This window comes from Salvelinus alpinus, chromosome 28 (assembly GCF_045679555.1).
Source record: "Salvelinus alpinus chromosome 28, SLU_Salpinus.1, whole genome shotgun sequence".
Taxonomy (NCBI): Eukaryota; Metazoa; Chordata; class Actinopteri; order Salmoniformes; family Salmonidae; genus Salvelinus; species Salvelinus alpinus.
This window is the reverse complement of record NC_092113.1, coordinates 16,030,128-16,044,105: the sequence shown is the minus strand read 5'-3', so window position 1 is coordinate 16,044,105 and position 13,978 is coordinate 16,030,128.

Sequence of the window (13,978 nt, the reverse complement as noted above, 5' to 3'; positions counted from 1 at the left end):
CCGCCTGGCCTTGCTGCTATTCCAGTTTCAGCTGTTCTGCCTGCGGTTATGGAACCGCCACCTGTCCCAGACCTGTTGTTTTTCAACTCTTGATGATCGGCTATGAAAAGCCAACTGAAAATTATTCATGATTATTATTTGACCATGCTTGTCACTTATGAACATTTTTGAACATCTTGGCATAGTTCTGTTATAATCTCCACCCGGCACAGCCAGAAGAGGACTGGCCACCCCTCATAGCCTGGTTCCTCTCTAGGTTTCTTCCTAGGTTTTGGCCTTTCTAGGGAGTTTTTCCTAGCCACCGTGCTTCTACACCTGCATTACTAGCTGTTTGGGGTTTTAGGCTGGGTGTCTGTACAGCACTTCGAGATATTAGCTGATGTACGAAGGGCTATATAAAATTGATTGATTGATTGATTGATTGGGACCTTACATAGACAGGTGTGTGCACCTTTCCAAATAATTTCCAATCAATTGAATTGACCACAGATGGACTCCAATCAAGTTGTAGAAACATCTCAAGGATGATCAATGGAAACAGGATGCACCTGGCTCAATTGCGAGTCTCATAGCAAAGGGTCTGAAAACGTATGTAAATAAGGTATATGTTTATTTTAATACATTTGCAAAAATTCTAAATGTATTTAATCAATTTTAGATTAAGGCTTTAACGTAATGTGGAAAAAAGGGAAGGGGTCTGAATACTTTCCAAATGCACTGTACACACAATATGTAGGTATATTAAATAGTACAGTGCAAATGACAATAGAATATACACTGCTCAAAAAAATAAAGGGAACACTTAAACAACACAATGTAACTCCAAGTCAATCACACTTCTGTGAAATCAAACTGTCCACTTAGGAAGCAACACTGATTGACAATACATGTCACATGCTGTTGTGCAAATGGAATAGACAAAAGGTGGAAATTATAGGCAATTAGCAAGACACCCCCAATAAAGGAGTGGTTCTGCAGGTGGTGACCACAGACCACTTCTCAGTTCCTATGCTTCCTGGCTGATGTTTTGGTCACTTTTGAATGCTGGCGGTGCTCATCCAGGATGGAACATCAATGCGAGCTGTGGCAAGAAGGTTTGCTGTGTCTGTCAGCGTAGTGTCCAGAGCATGGAGGCGCTACCAGGAGACAGGCCAGTACATCAGGAGACGTGGAGGAGGCCGTAGGAGGGCAACAACCCAGCAGCAAGACCGCTACCTCTGCCTTTGTGCAAGGAGGAGCAGGTGGAGCACTGCCAGAGCCCTGCAAAATGACCTCCAGCAGGCCACATTTGCACAACAGCATGTGAAATTTATTGTCAATCAGTGTTGCTTCCTAAGTGGACAGTTTGATTTCACAGAAGTGTGATTGACTTGGAGTTACATTGTGTTGTTTAAGTGTTCCCTTTATTTTTTTGAGCAGTGTATATAAAATTGCTGTGTCTCCTCACTGTCCCCTTAATGCAGTTCTTATCATTTTTTTGAACTGGTTTTATTGCTAGCTTGAGTTACCTGGGGTGGCAGAGTTCCATGTTGCCATGGCTCTATTTAATACTGTGCATTTCCCAGCCTCTGTTCTGGACCTGGGGACTGTGAAGAGACCTCTGGTTACATGTCTCGTGTTGTACCAAACTGTGTGCCAACTGCTTGAACAGACAGTTCGGTACCTTCAACACATCAACACCTCGCACAAAGACCAATAGTGATGCAGTCAATCTCTCCTCAACTTTTACCCAGGAGAGAATGACATGCAAGTTAGACACCTTCCCTCTGTGTACGTTTAAGTGCGACATGTGCTGCTTGGTTTTGGACCAACTGCAATTTATCTATGACCACACAGCTGGGCAGTAGTCCAGATGGGACAAATCTTGGGCTTGTCTGGTCGACAGATGTAAAAAAGGCAGAGCACTGCCCTATAATGGACCTCTTCCCATTTTAGCAACCATTGAGTCTATATGTTTGACCATGACAGCGTGCTATCTAGAGTTCCACCCAGCAGTTTAGACTCAAATTGCTCAATGGTTACATTATTCAACAAGGGATCTAAACGAGGTTTCACCTAACAATGAAATGCTTACTAATAAGCCCTTAACCAACAATGCAACTAAGAAAATACCTAAAATAATAAAAAGAAAAACAAGTCATTAAAGAGCAGCCGGGGGGGCGGGGGGGGGGGGTGCAAATAGTCTGGGTAGCCATTTGATTAGCTGTTCAGGAGTCTTATGGCTTGGGGGCAGAAGTTTTTTAGAAGACTCTTGGACCTAGACTTGGCGCTCTGGTACAGCTTGCCGTGCGGTAGCAGAGAGAACAGTCTATGACTAGGGTGGCTGGAGTCTTGGACAATTTTTAGGGCCTTCCTCTGACACCGCCTGGTATAGAGGTCCTGGATGGCAGGAAGCTTGGCCCCGGTGATGTACTGAGCCATACGCACTACCCTTTGCAGTGCCTTGCGGTCGGAGGCCGAGCAGTTTCCATACCAGGCAGTGATGCAACCAGTCAGGATAATCTCGATGGTGCAGCTGTAAACTTTTGAGGATCTGAGGACGCATGCCAAATATTTTCAGTCTCCTGAGGGGGAATATGTTTTGTCGTGCTCTCTAGACGACTGTCTTGGTGTGCATGGACCATGTTAGTTTGTTGGTGAGGTGGACGCCAAGGAACTTGAAGCTCTCAACCTGCTCCACTACAGCTGCGTCGATGAGAATGGGTTCATGCTCGGTCCTCCTTTTCCTGTAGTCCACAATCATCTCCTTTGTCTTGATCACATTGAGGGAGAAGTTGTTGTCCTTGCACCACACGGTCAGGTGTCTGACCTCCTCCCTATAGGCTGTCTCATCGTTGTCGGTGACCAGCAAATTTAAGGATGGTGTTGGAGTCATGCCTGGCCGTGCAGTCATGAGTGAACAGGGAGTACAGGAGGGGACTGAGCACGCACCCCTGAGGGGCCCCTTGTTGAGGATCAGCGTGGCAGATGTGTTGTTGCCTACCCTTACCACCTGGGGGCGGCTCGGCAGGAAGTCTAGGATCCAGTTGCAGAGGGAGGTGATTAGTCCAAGAGTCCTTAGCTTAGTGATGAGCTTTGAGGGCACTATGGTGTTAAACGCTGAGTTGTAGTCAATGAATAGCATTCTTACATGAGTGTTCCTTTTGTCCAGGTGTGAAAGGGCAATGTGGAGTGCAATAGAGATTGCATCATCTGTGGATCTGTTGGTGCGGTATGCAAATTGGAGTGTGTCTAGGGTTTCTGGGATAATGGTGTTGATGTGAGCCATGACCAGCCTTTCAAAGAACTTCATGGCTTCAGATGTGAGTTCTACGGGTCAGTAGGCATTTAGGCAGGTTACCTTAGTGTTCTTGGGCACAACGGACTATGGTGGTCTGCTTGAAACATTTTGGTATTACAGACTCAGTCAGGGAGAGGTTGAAAATGTCAGTAAAGACACTTGCCAGTTGGTTAGCGCATGCTCGGAGTACATGTCCTGGTAATCTGTCTGGCCCAGCAGCCTTGTGAATGTTGACCTGTTTAAAGGTCTTAATCACATCGGCTGCAGAGAGCATAATCACAGTCATCCGGAACAGCTGGTGCTCTCATGCATGTTTCAGTGTTATTTGCCTCGAAGCAAGCATAGAAGTTATTTAGCTCATCTGGTAGGCTCGTGTCACTGGGTAGCTCTCGGCTATGCTTCCCTTTGTAGTCTGTAATAGTTTGCAAGCCCTGCCACATCCAACGAGCGTCGGAGCCGGTGTAGTACAATTCGATATTAGTACTAAACTCAGCAAAAAACGTCCCTTTTTCAGGACCCTGTTTTTCAAAGATAATTCGCAAAAATCCAAATAACTTCACAGATCTTCATTGTAAAGGCTTTAAACACGGTTTCCCATGCTTGTTCAACGAACCATAAACAATTAATGAACAGCACCTGTGGAACTGTCGTTAAGACACTAACAGCTTACAGACGGTAGGCAATTAAGGTCACGGTTATGAATACTAGGACACTAAAGAGGCCTTTCTACTGACTCTGAAAAATACCAAAAGAAAGATGCCCAGGGTTCCTGCTCATCTGCGTGAACGTGCCTTTGGCATGCTGCAAGGAGGCATAAGGACTGCAGATGTGGCCAGGGCAATAAATTGTAATGTCCGTACTGTGAGACGCCTAAGACAGCGCTACAGGGAGACAGGTCTGACAGCTGATCGTCCTCACAGTGGCAGATCCCGTGTAACAACACCTGCACAGGATCGGTACATCCGAACATCATACCTGCAGGACAGGTACAGGATGGCAACAATAACTGCCCGAGTTACACCAGGAACGCACAATCCCTCCATCAGTGCTCAGACTGTCCGCAATAGGCTGAGAGAGGCTGGACTGAGGGCTTGTAGGCCTGTTGTAAGGCAGGTCCTCACCAGACATCACTGGCAACAACGTTGCCTATGGGCACAAACCCACCTTCGCTGGACCAGACAGGACTGGCAAAAAAATGCTCTTCACTGACGAGTCGCGGTTTTGTCTCACCAGGGGTCATGGTCAGATTCGCGTTTATCGTCGAAGGAATGAGATTTACAGGTGGTGGAGGGTCCGTCATGATTTGGGGCGGTGTTTCACAGCATCATCGGACTGAGCTTGTTGTCATTGCAATCTCAACGCTATGCGATTTACAGGGAAGACATCCTCCTCCCTCATGTGGTACCCTTCCTGCAGGCTCATCCTGACATGACCCTCCAGCATGACAATGCCACCAGCCATACTGCTCGTTCTGTGTGTGATTTCTTATAAGCTTCCAGGTTAGAGTCCCGCTCCTTGAAAGCGGCAGCTCTACCCTTTAGCTCAGTGCTAATGTTGCCTGTAGTCCAGGTCTTCTGGTTGGGGTATGTACGTACGGTCACTGTAGGGACGACGTCCTCGATGCGCTTATTGATGAAGCCAATGACTGATGTTATGTACACCTCAATGCCATCGGAAGAATCCCGGAACTTATTCCAGTCTCTGCTAGCAAAACAGTCCTGTAGTTTAGCATCTGCTTCATCTGACCACTTTGTTTATAGACCAAGTCACGGGTGCTTCCTGGTAAAATTTGTGCTTGTAAGCAGGAATCAGGAGGATAGAGTTATGGTCAGATTTGCCAAATGGAGGGCGAGGGAGAGCTTTGTACGTGTCTCTGTGTGTAGAGTAAATGTGGTCTAGAATTTTTTTCCCTCTGGTTGCACATTTAACATGCTGATAGATATTCGGTAAAACTGATTTAAGTTTCCCTGCATTAAAGTCACCGGCCACTAGGAGCACAGCCTCTGGATGAGCGTTTACCTGTTTAATTATGGCGGAATACAGCTTATTGAGTGCGGTTTTAGTGCCAACCTCGCTCTCTGGTGGTATGTAGACAGCTACAAAAAATACAGATGAAAACTCTTGGTAGATAGTGTGGTCTGCAGCTTGTCATGAGATACTCTACCTCAGGCGAGCAAAACTTTGAGACTTCCTTAGATATCGTGCACCAGCTGTTTACATAAATGCAATGGCCCCCGCCCCGTGTCTTACCAGAGGCTGCTGTTCTGTCTTGCCAATAGAGTGCATAACCCGCCAGCCTTATGTTCTTAATGTCATCGTTCAGCCACGACTCGGTGAAACATAAGATATTATACTTTTTAATGTCCCGTTGGTAGGATATATTTAGCGTTGAGTGAGTGATTTGTCCCCAAAATGTTGATTTTAGTTTGAGATATTTAGCACCAGCCATTTGCTAGTTACCCATTCTAAAACTGACTGGAGCTCTATGTTAAGTGTCTCAGTTATTTATTTTACTGCTGCAGCCGACATATATACTCTTTAGTCATCAGCGTACATAGACACACAGGCTTTATTCAAGGTCAGTGGAAGATGATTTTTTAAAACAATAATGGCCCTAGCCGGCTGCCCTGCAGTACAACACACTCAACTGAATTTGCATGAGAGGCTTCCATTATCGAAAACCCTCTGTTCTATTAGATGGGTAACTCTCAATCCATAATAAGGCAGAGGATGCGAATCTTTAACACCTACGTTTTGTCAGCAGTAGGTTATGATCAATGACATAAAAAGCTGCACTGAAGTCTAACAAAACAACTCCCACAATCTTCTGCCTTTCAATTTCTTTCAGCCAGTTATTTGTGTCAGTCCCGAGCATGTTGCTTCCCTATAAGCATGCTGAAAGTCTGTTACATTTATTTTACAGATTTTTTTTTTAAATCAAACTATTTTTTCCCCAAAAGTTTTCTAAGCACTTGTAACAGGCTGATTGGTCTGGGCACTGGAAGAGCAGGAGCAGAGATTGACACTCTGACTCACCATCCTGACTTCTAACGGACACTGTCAACCATCTAGAGTTCAGACCAACCGGGTGACCAGTTACATCTACTAACCACAGAACAGCAGAGTGCAACAGAAGAACAGCACTCAAAATGTCCCCTTTTCAAGCATCATTCTAATAAGTCAGTCATTCTCCCACAAGGAATGCTTTACAGTAGTTTGTGGTCTGGAGTAAAGCATGAGTTTTCAGACTGGCCTGTTGGAGATTCCAACCTCTGCATGGCTGGGTAATGGGCATGATTAGAGCAGCATTAGTGAGCAGCTGAGGTCTCTATGGGCCACTTCATAGATGTTCATCTGTAATGAGGGTCATCTGCTACGATGATAAAATAATGACCAGCAAATGTCAGAGAGAAAGAAAGAGAAAAAAAGAGAAAGAGGGAGACATGCAGTGAAAACGACATTAGTTTCCAACTACAAAATAACTGCGTACACAAAACAGTGAAATGTGATACTTGCTGTAACGTACAGAAAGGGTAGCACAAGTGAATCAACATGTGAGTGTTGAATGGAATAGACTTCCCTGCACTTTCATTCCACTTTATCTCCCTCTGCCAATCATACCTGTTAACCACCATCCTAACACAGCCCTGTGCAGTACTGCCTGCTTTCACTCCTTGCCTCCAGGTTAATATAGAAACCCTCATTCTCTTCAAACAAACAACCTTCAAACTAGCCCTGTGTTGATGCCAGACTCTGCACTCACTCTTTGTCCAGAATTAAAAGGGAGAAAATATGGAGTGCTTTAAGTGTTTATCAAGAGCTGTGTTTTGGTATGTTCAGCACTTATTTCCGTTGGCTTTTGGGTATCCCAGTCTGTCTTTTTTCCTGGCAGAGGGGATTGAGTCTGGGCACTGTTTCAGCACTGCATTCGGGCCACTACTCAGTCTCAGAGGAGAGGAGGGTGAAGAAGAGGGAGGGATGGGACAGAAGGAGGAGGGGAGTGAGAGGGTGAAGGATGTCAGCCCATTGCTGCCTCTGTTCTGGTTGGTCTGAAACAGGACAACATGAATGTGTGAACCATATGCTGAGTGAGTGAGAAGAGTAAAGGAGTCCATCTTCCTTACCCTTTCTAACCAGTTTGTGTTCTGTCGGTGTGGCTAAGTGACCATGGTATTGTAGAACAAATGAGGTAAAGCCACGTGTCAAGCAGCTTTCAATGAAAGGCCTTTCCCAGGCTGATTGGAACCACACATACCACAGGGCTTGACAGACTCTTGCTGACATGTTAGGCTTTAAGGTTGCAAGGCCGGACGGCCCCAGACATCTATTCCACGTTGGTTCCATGTCATTTCATTGAAAGGACGTGGAAACAACGTTGATTCAACCAGTGTGTGCCCAGTGGGTAGTTGCAACAAACTCCAAAGGCTCTCGTTTCTCTGACCTCCTCCTTTTATAAGGCTCCGGAAAGCCCCTTTAATGTGGCGACTCCATAAACATTAGGCCTGTTCATTAAGAGGCCCAGGCTTCCAGTGAGAAGACAGTGAAATAAAGAAGTTATTGGTGTGTAAGTGGGGCCAGCTTTCCACAAGGCCTCTCCAGGCCCTAGTAAGCTGTGCCACTAAATGCATGTGGCTGGGCGAGAGGGAGGGAGAGGAAATAGAAAGAAACTGGAAAGATACACACAGAGAGAGATGGGTCATTGGCATGCTGGAATCCTTGAGGGTGGTGGTTCTTGTCTGTATGGCTGAGCCATGGGAGACTGCAGTCACACCCTCCCATTCCCTTCCCTCCTTACCCCTCCTCCACACACAGCAACACCACAGGAGTGGAGCGGTGCCACCTGTGGCCTCAGCAGATGTGAAACGCTGCCTCTCCAGTCAAGAAACAAAACATACAGTACGTAGCTATACATACACCTACATAGATTAGACTCACATCCGTCAATGTTCACAATTTCACATTTTGAAACACACACACCCTCTGAAGATGTGGCACACTCAAAAAAAAATGAAATAAGAAAAGAAACCAAACATATGTGCCTGGGTCAGGCAGGGCTGTGCGCAACCACAATGACTCCCATTAAAAATATTTTTAAAAGGAAATGGTTATTATAGATATGGAACATTTCTCATGGGGAATTCCGACACCACCCCTTATCTTTCACGCTTGCTGAAGAAGAGGCCAAGTACTACTTCATAACAAAAGCAACAAGCAGGTAGTTAAAATGAATGAAGAGTGCACACTCTTTTACTTGGAAGAGACTGACAAATGGCTGGAAGTAACTGAGATTCCTGGAAGCTACACAGGGACTAAGCATCAGTCAACCTACATCTACCCCACATACAGTAGGGTAACATAAAAAAGGACAGCAGTATAAACATGCTAATTCCATTGTCAACCCACATGACCCTAACATAGCAGGCATAGAAAGACCCCTGGGCGGAGTCTCCCATTCTGTTTTCCAGAGGAAATGGAAGTTAGCTTGAAAATACTGCATGCCTGAAAACCAGAAACATCTGCTTTCTGTCAACGCCACTAAGGGTAATCCACATTAAGAAGTGGCATCATAGAGTCATTGGTCAACAGTCATGTGTTCTCTTTTTCCAGGGCTACATATTGTGGTGGTAAGTCAGAGACCACAATAGTATGACCGTCAATTGAGGAGATGAGTGGAGTAAATTGAGTGAGGAAGCAGACCTTGGTATTTGTGTGTGGATGAAGAGTATGTAAAGGGAGCTGGGTAGAGATAGGAGACATCTCCACATGACGCAGGCACATCCACCTGAAAGGTTTGGAGGCATTTGGAGAGCTGGAGCAACACTCTTTCCTCAGTGTGGGAGTCGTGTTCTACTCACAGGTTACAAGGTCGCAGCAGGGTGTTGTGTTCTCTCTGTAGCGTGGGTGGTGAAGGAAGGTAGGTCTTGCCAGATTGAGTGATTTGATGAGGCACTCCCTAGCATGCCACAGCGAGGAGAGAGTCTCCCTGCGTAATGGAAAGAATGCCTGAATGAAAGGGTGAACATTCCCATCTAAAATCATGGGCATTTCAAGCCACGCCTGAGAAGACAACACTACCAAAGTCAGCGTTTTGGGAGGTGGATGGGACAGCCAGCCAAAATTCCACCCAAAAGACAAAACTGTCTCTGCCCTGAGCACAATGCATGCTGGGTATACCTCTTCAAAAAACATTATTATATCAATTGTGCCAAAACATACCTGTCAGGACAAAGGGCCTATCCCTACTGCACAGACACTTTGGCAATGTGACCACACAAAGATTCAAACCCCTGTACACACACACACACACACACACACACACACACACACACACACACACACACACACACACACACACACACACACACACACACACACACACACACACACACACACACACACACACACACACACACACACACACACACACACACACACACAGGCTATGAATCACAGAGGACAAATATTGTCTTTAGTGACATGGAGAGCGGAAACAAACCTTGAAGGGAATGTGAGGACATGTTCAGGCCAGACAGAGAGGAAGGCAAGCAACAAAACCCTGCCTCACCAGCCAGACATCACCCTCTGGTGCGTGCTTGAATAACCCAAACATTATAACGTCCAACCCACACTATCACTGATTAAAAAACACCCAGGGAGAGTAGGAGGCATACTTAACGTTTGCCTGTCTGTGCAGTGATAAGAATGTTCTTTATTTTTCTAAATAAAACAGAGGAAAAGGCTTTGGGGATGCTTAGTATTCTGTATAGATAGAAAATCCAGGCACTGGGGTGACAACTGGGCCTACAACTGGAGCGAGCGAGTGTTTGATGAGCCAACCTACTGGGCACACACAGGCACCAATCTCTGTCCCTACTGGGCACACACAGGCACCAATCTCTGTCCCTACTGGGCACACAGGCACCAATCTCTGTCCCTACTGGGCACACACAGGCACCAATCTCTGTCCCTACTGTCTATTAAATAATAGATTGATTGAACACGTTTTAATACCAATACCTGTACATAATTTAAAATACTTGCTCTGCAAGAAATTTCCACTGGTGTTGCTTAATTAACTCTACAAGGAATAGCGAACTTATCAATATCAAAGTGGTAGCTAGAATTCCAAGAGGAAGGAAAATATTAAAGGAGTTTGACTTGGTACATGGGATTGTAAAGTTAAGTGAGAGTGAGTAGCCCTGAGACTTCTAAGTTTCATTTATGCATTCTCAAAGTCATCAAGGAGGAAAAACTGAAATATTTATGTTGCGCTGAGTTTGGAAAAATCAAATAGGCTATCAATAACTGTGGCACAAACACCCCAAAATGAGGCACCACAACTACCATTTAATGCAACTTGACTATACGTACTAGGCGTACAGAGCTAAAAATAGAGTCAACAACTACGCTCAAATTTGAGGACACTATTTACTCACGTGTAAGCCTATGCAGCAGCCTTATGGCCACGGCATCTGTATAGCTTAGGCCACAGGTGGGACACCCCTGGGGCGACAAGTATCCTAGTGGTTAGAGTGTTGGGCCAGTAACCAAAAGGTTGCTAGATCAAATCCCCAAGGTAAAACTCTTTAGTTCTGCTCCTGAACAACCCACTGTTCCTAGGCTGTCATTGTAAATAAAAATGTGTTCTTAACTGACTTGTCTAGTTAAATAAAAAAGAGGTCCTCCTCGCTAAAATAGTGTGCAACTTCTTATTCTTTGGGGTTTTAACGGCGGTTGGCATACAATATGTTACATTACCGCCCCCAACTGGACTATAATATAAATACATCCATTATACTTCAATACAAAATGGAAAAACAGGAAAAGTAAAACATATAAATTCATTTGAAAAAAAATTATAAACCACCCTTCCAACTAACCCTACACTCATTAAAAGCCCACTACCCCAGTCCACTACTTTGACCCTATCTGCTCCTGCACCATGCCAACAGCCTGGGAGGACAGGACACCACCACTCAACACATTAACTCTTCTGAAGTCAAATCTCATATATCCAAATACTTCTCTCCAGCTGCCAACACAACATCTATTTTCTCTTATTTACATTCCATTTCGGAGGTACAGTTGATAACCATTGTTATTTTACTTTAAATAACCAGGTAAGTTGACTGAGAACACATTCTTATTTACAGCAACAACCTGGGGAATAGTTACAGGGGAGAGGAAGGGGGATGAATGAGCCAATTGGAAGCTGGGGATGATACCGTGGCCATGATGTATTTATATTATAGTCTGGTTTTGCGCCCCTTAGGGCTTGTGCAGTGGAGGAGATCTTCGTGGGCTATACTCAGCCTTGTCTCAGGGTAGTAAGTTGGTGGACTGTTGATATCCCTCTAGTAGTGTGTGGGCTGAGCTTTGGTAATGTGGGTGGGGTTATATCCTGCCTGGTTGGCCCTGTCGGGGATATCGTCAGAATGGGCCACAGTGTCTCCTGACCCCCCCGTCTCAGCCTCCAGTATCTATGCTGCAATAGTCTATGTGCCGGGGGCTAGGGTCAGTCTGTTATATCTGGTGTAATTCTCCCGTCTTATCCGGTGTCCTGTGTGAATTTAAGTATGCTCCCTCTAATTTTCTCTTTCTCCCTCTCTCCCTCCCGGAGGACCTGAGCCCTAGGACCATGCATCAGGACTACATGGCCTGATGACTCCTGGCTGTCCCCAGTCCACCTGGTCGAGCTGCTCCAGTTTCAACTGTTCTGCCTGCGGCTATGGAACCCAGACCTGTTCACCGGACGTGCTACCTTGTCCCAGACCTGCTGTTTTCGACTCTCTCTCTCTCTCTACCGCACCTGCTATCTCGACCTCTGAATGCTCGGCTATGAAAAACATTTACTACTGAGATACTGACCTGTGGCATCATCTACAACCACTGGGATTATTATTTGACCCTGCTGGTCACCTATGAACTTTTGAACATCTTGAAGAACAATCTGTCCAGAAGTTAAGCTTTAATTTGGTGTATTGGAGTTAAATATTTCTTCTTCTTTTTTTTTCACGCTCTGCATTTTCACTGGATGTTGTCGAAACGTTCCGCTAGTGGAACCCGCAGCCGTAACAGGTAGAAGCCAACCTTACTGATGCACATATCACTTGTTGGCCTATCCCTCTGTGCTGGCACAGATCTACTACTCACAGGGATCCTCTCAGGATCCCTTGACCCATCCTCCTCTACTTTCTTCACTGCCTCAGCATTCGACACTTTCTACACTAATCAGACTCTGGTCACCTCAATCTGCCTCTCTCGCACCAGACACTTCCGATCCCCATCAACATGAGCAACCCTACAGTTGAAACGCAACTTTATCCACCCAAATTTCATAATCCTCATTAATCCTCATCCTCTTCCCACATCTTCCCGAATCTCCCTCCTACATACACTGCTTCTTCGACACCCCATCTCAATTTGTATTGCCATCTTCCTCAAATTCAAATCCAACCTCTGCTTTCCTCATTCTCATCGACCTCTTCCTCCTCTTTTTCTCCACTCCATTCCTCCTCAGAAATCCACCTTTCTGTGTCCATGTCCCAATATTCCTTTTCTCCTGACTTCGCTTGCGGCCCGCTGGCATCCCAACATAATTCCATCACGTAATCGTCCTGCTCACCTCGGAAACGTGTCTTCTCCGGGCGCCAACATTTTAAGAGGATGAGCAGCGGCACAACCGTTCTCCCTTCTCTCTTTTTCCTCAACCCTCGTCAATTGTTACTGTCAAACAACCCTTTCCTGTGCAACTTCTTCTTCTTTAGTATTATGGCAGTCCGCAAAGGAGTCTTATAGGTGCATGCCGCACCCTACTGTACTGGCTGTGTATCAGCCTAGTACTCTGTAGTATGAATTCATTTATGCCCTATCAACTAACCCTACACCCATTAAAACCTCACCACTATTCCACTACTTTGGCCCCATCTGATCCTACTCCAGTCCAGCAGCCTGGGAATACGGGACACTATTGTTCAAAACATCTTATAACTCTTTTGCAGTAAAATCTTATACACTGAAGTACATCTCTGCAGCTGCCACCACAACATCTATCCTCTGTGATTTACGTTCCATACAGTTGACAACCATGGCCATGAAAGCCAAAAAACCAACCTTGCTGAAGCACATGCTGTTCCTGTCACACTCTATTGGCCTCGGCCTACTCACAGGGATTCTCTTAGGATCCCTCACCCTGGACCCATCTTCCTCTACTACTCTCTTCACTACCTAAGCATACGACACCTTCTGCACTACTCTGATCCTGGCAACCTCAGCCTGCCTTTCTTTCACCGGACACCTCTGATCTTCAGCACCATGGGTACACCTACAGTTAACACATACCCAACTTTTTCCACCTATACTACACATTCCTTTGTCTCATGTCCTCATGCACACTTCTCACATTTAGGAATCTCCCTCTTACACACTGCTGCCACATGGCCATAAGTATGACACCTAAAAAAAACTTAATGGATCCGGGACAAAAGCTCTCATGGGATAACTGACACATCCTAACTTGACTTTATCTGGTAAAGATAGACACTGTCTTCTCTGTTTATAGTGTGCAACTGCAGCCCATAATTCAGGGCGTTCATCCCATTGGTTCCTGCATGAACGCCCCCAATCGAGCACCCTATTGGTTCCTGCATGAACGCCCCCCCCCCCCCACCCTCAGTCGAGGCACGACATCTTCATGCT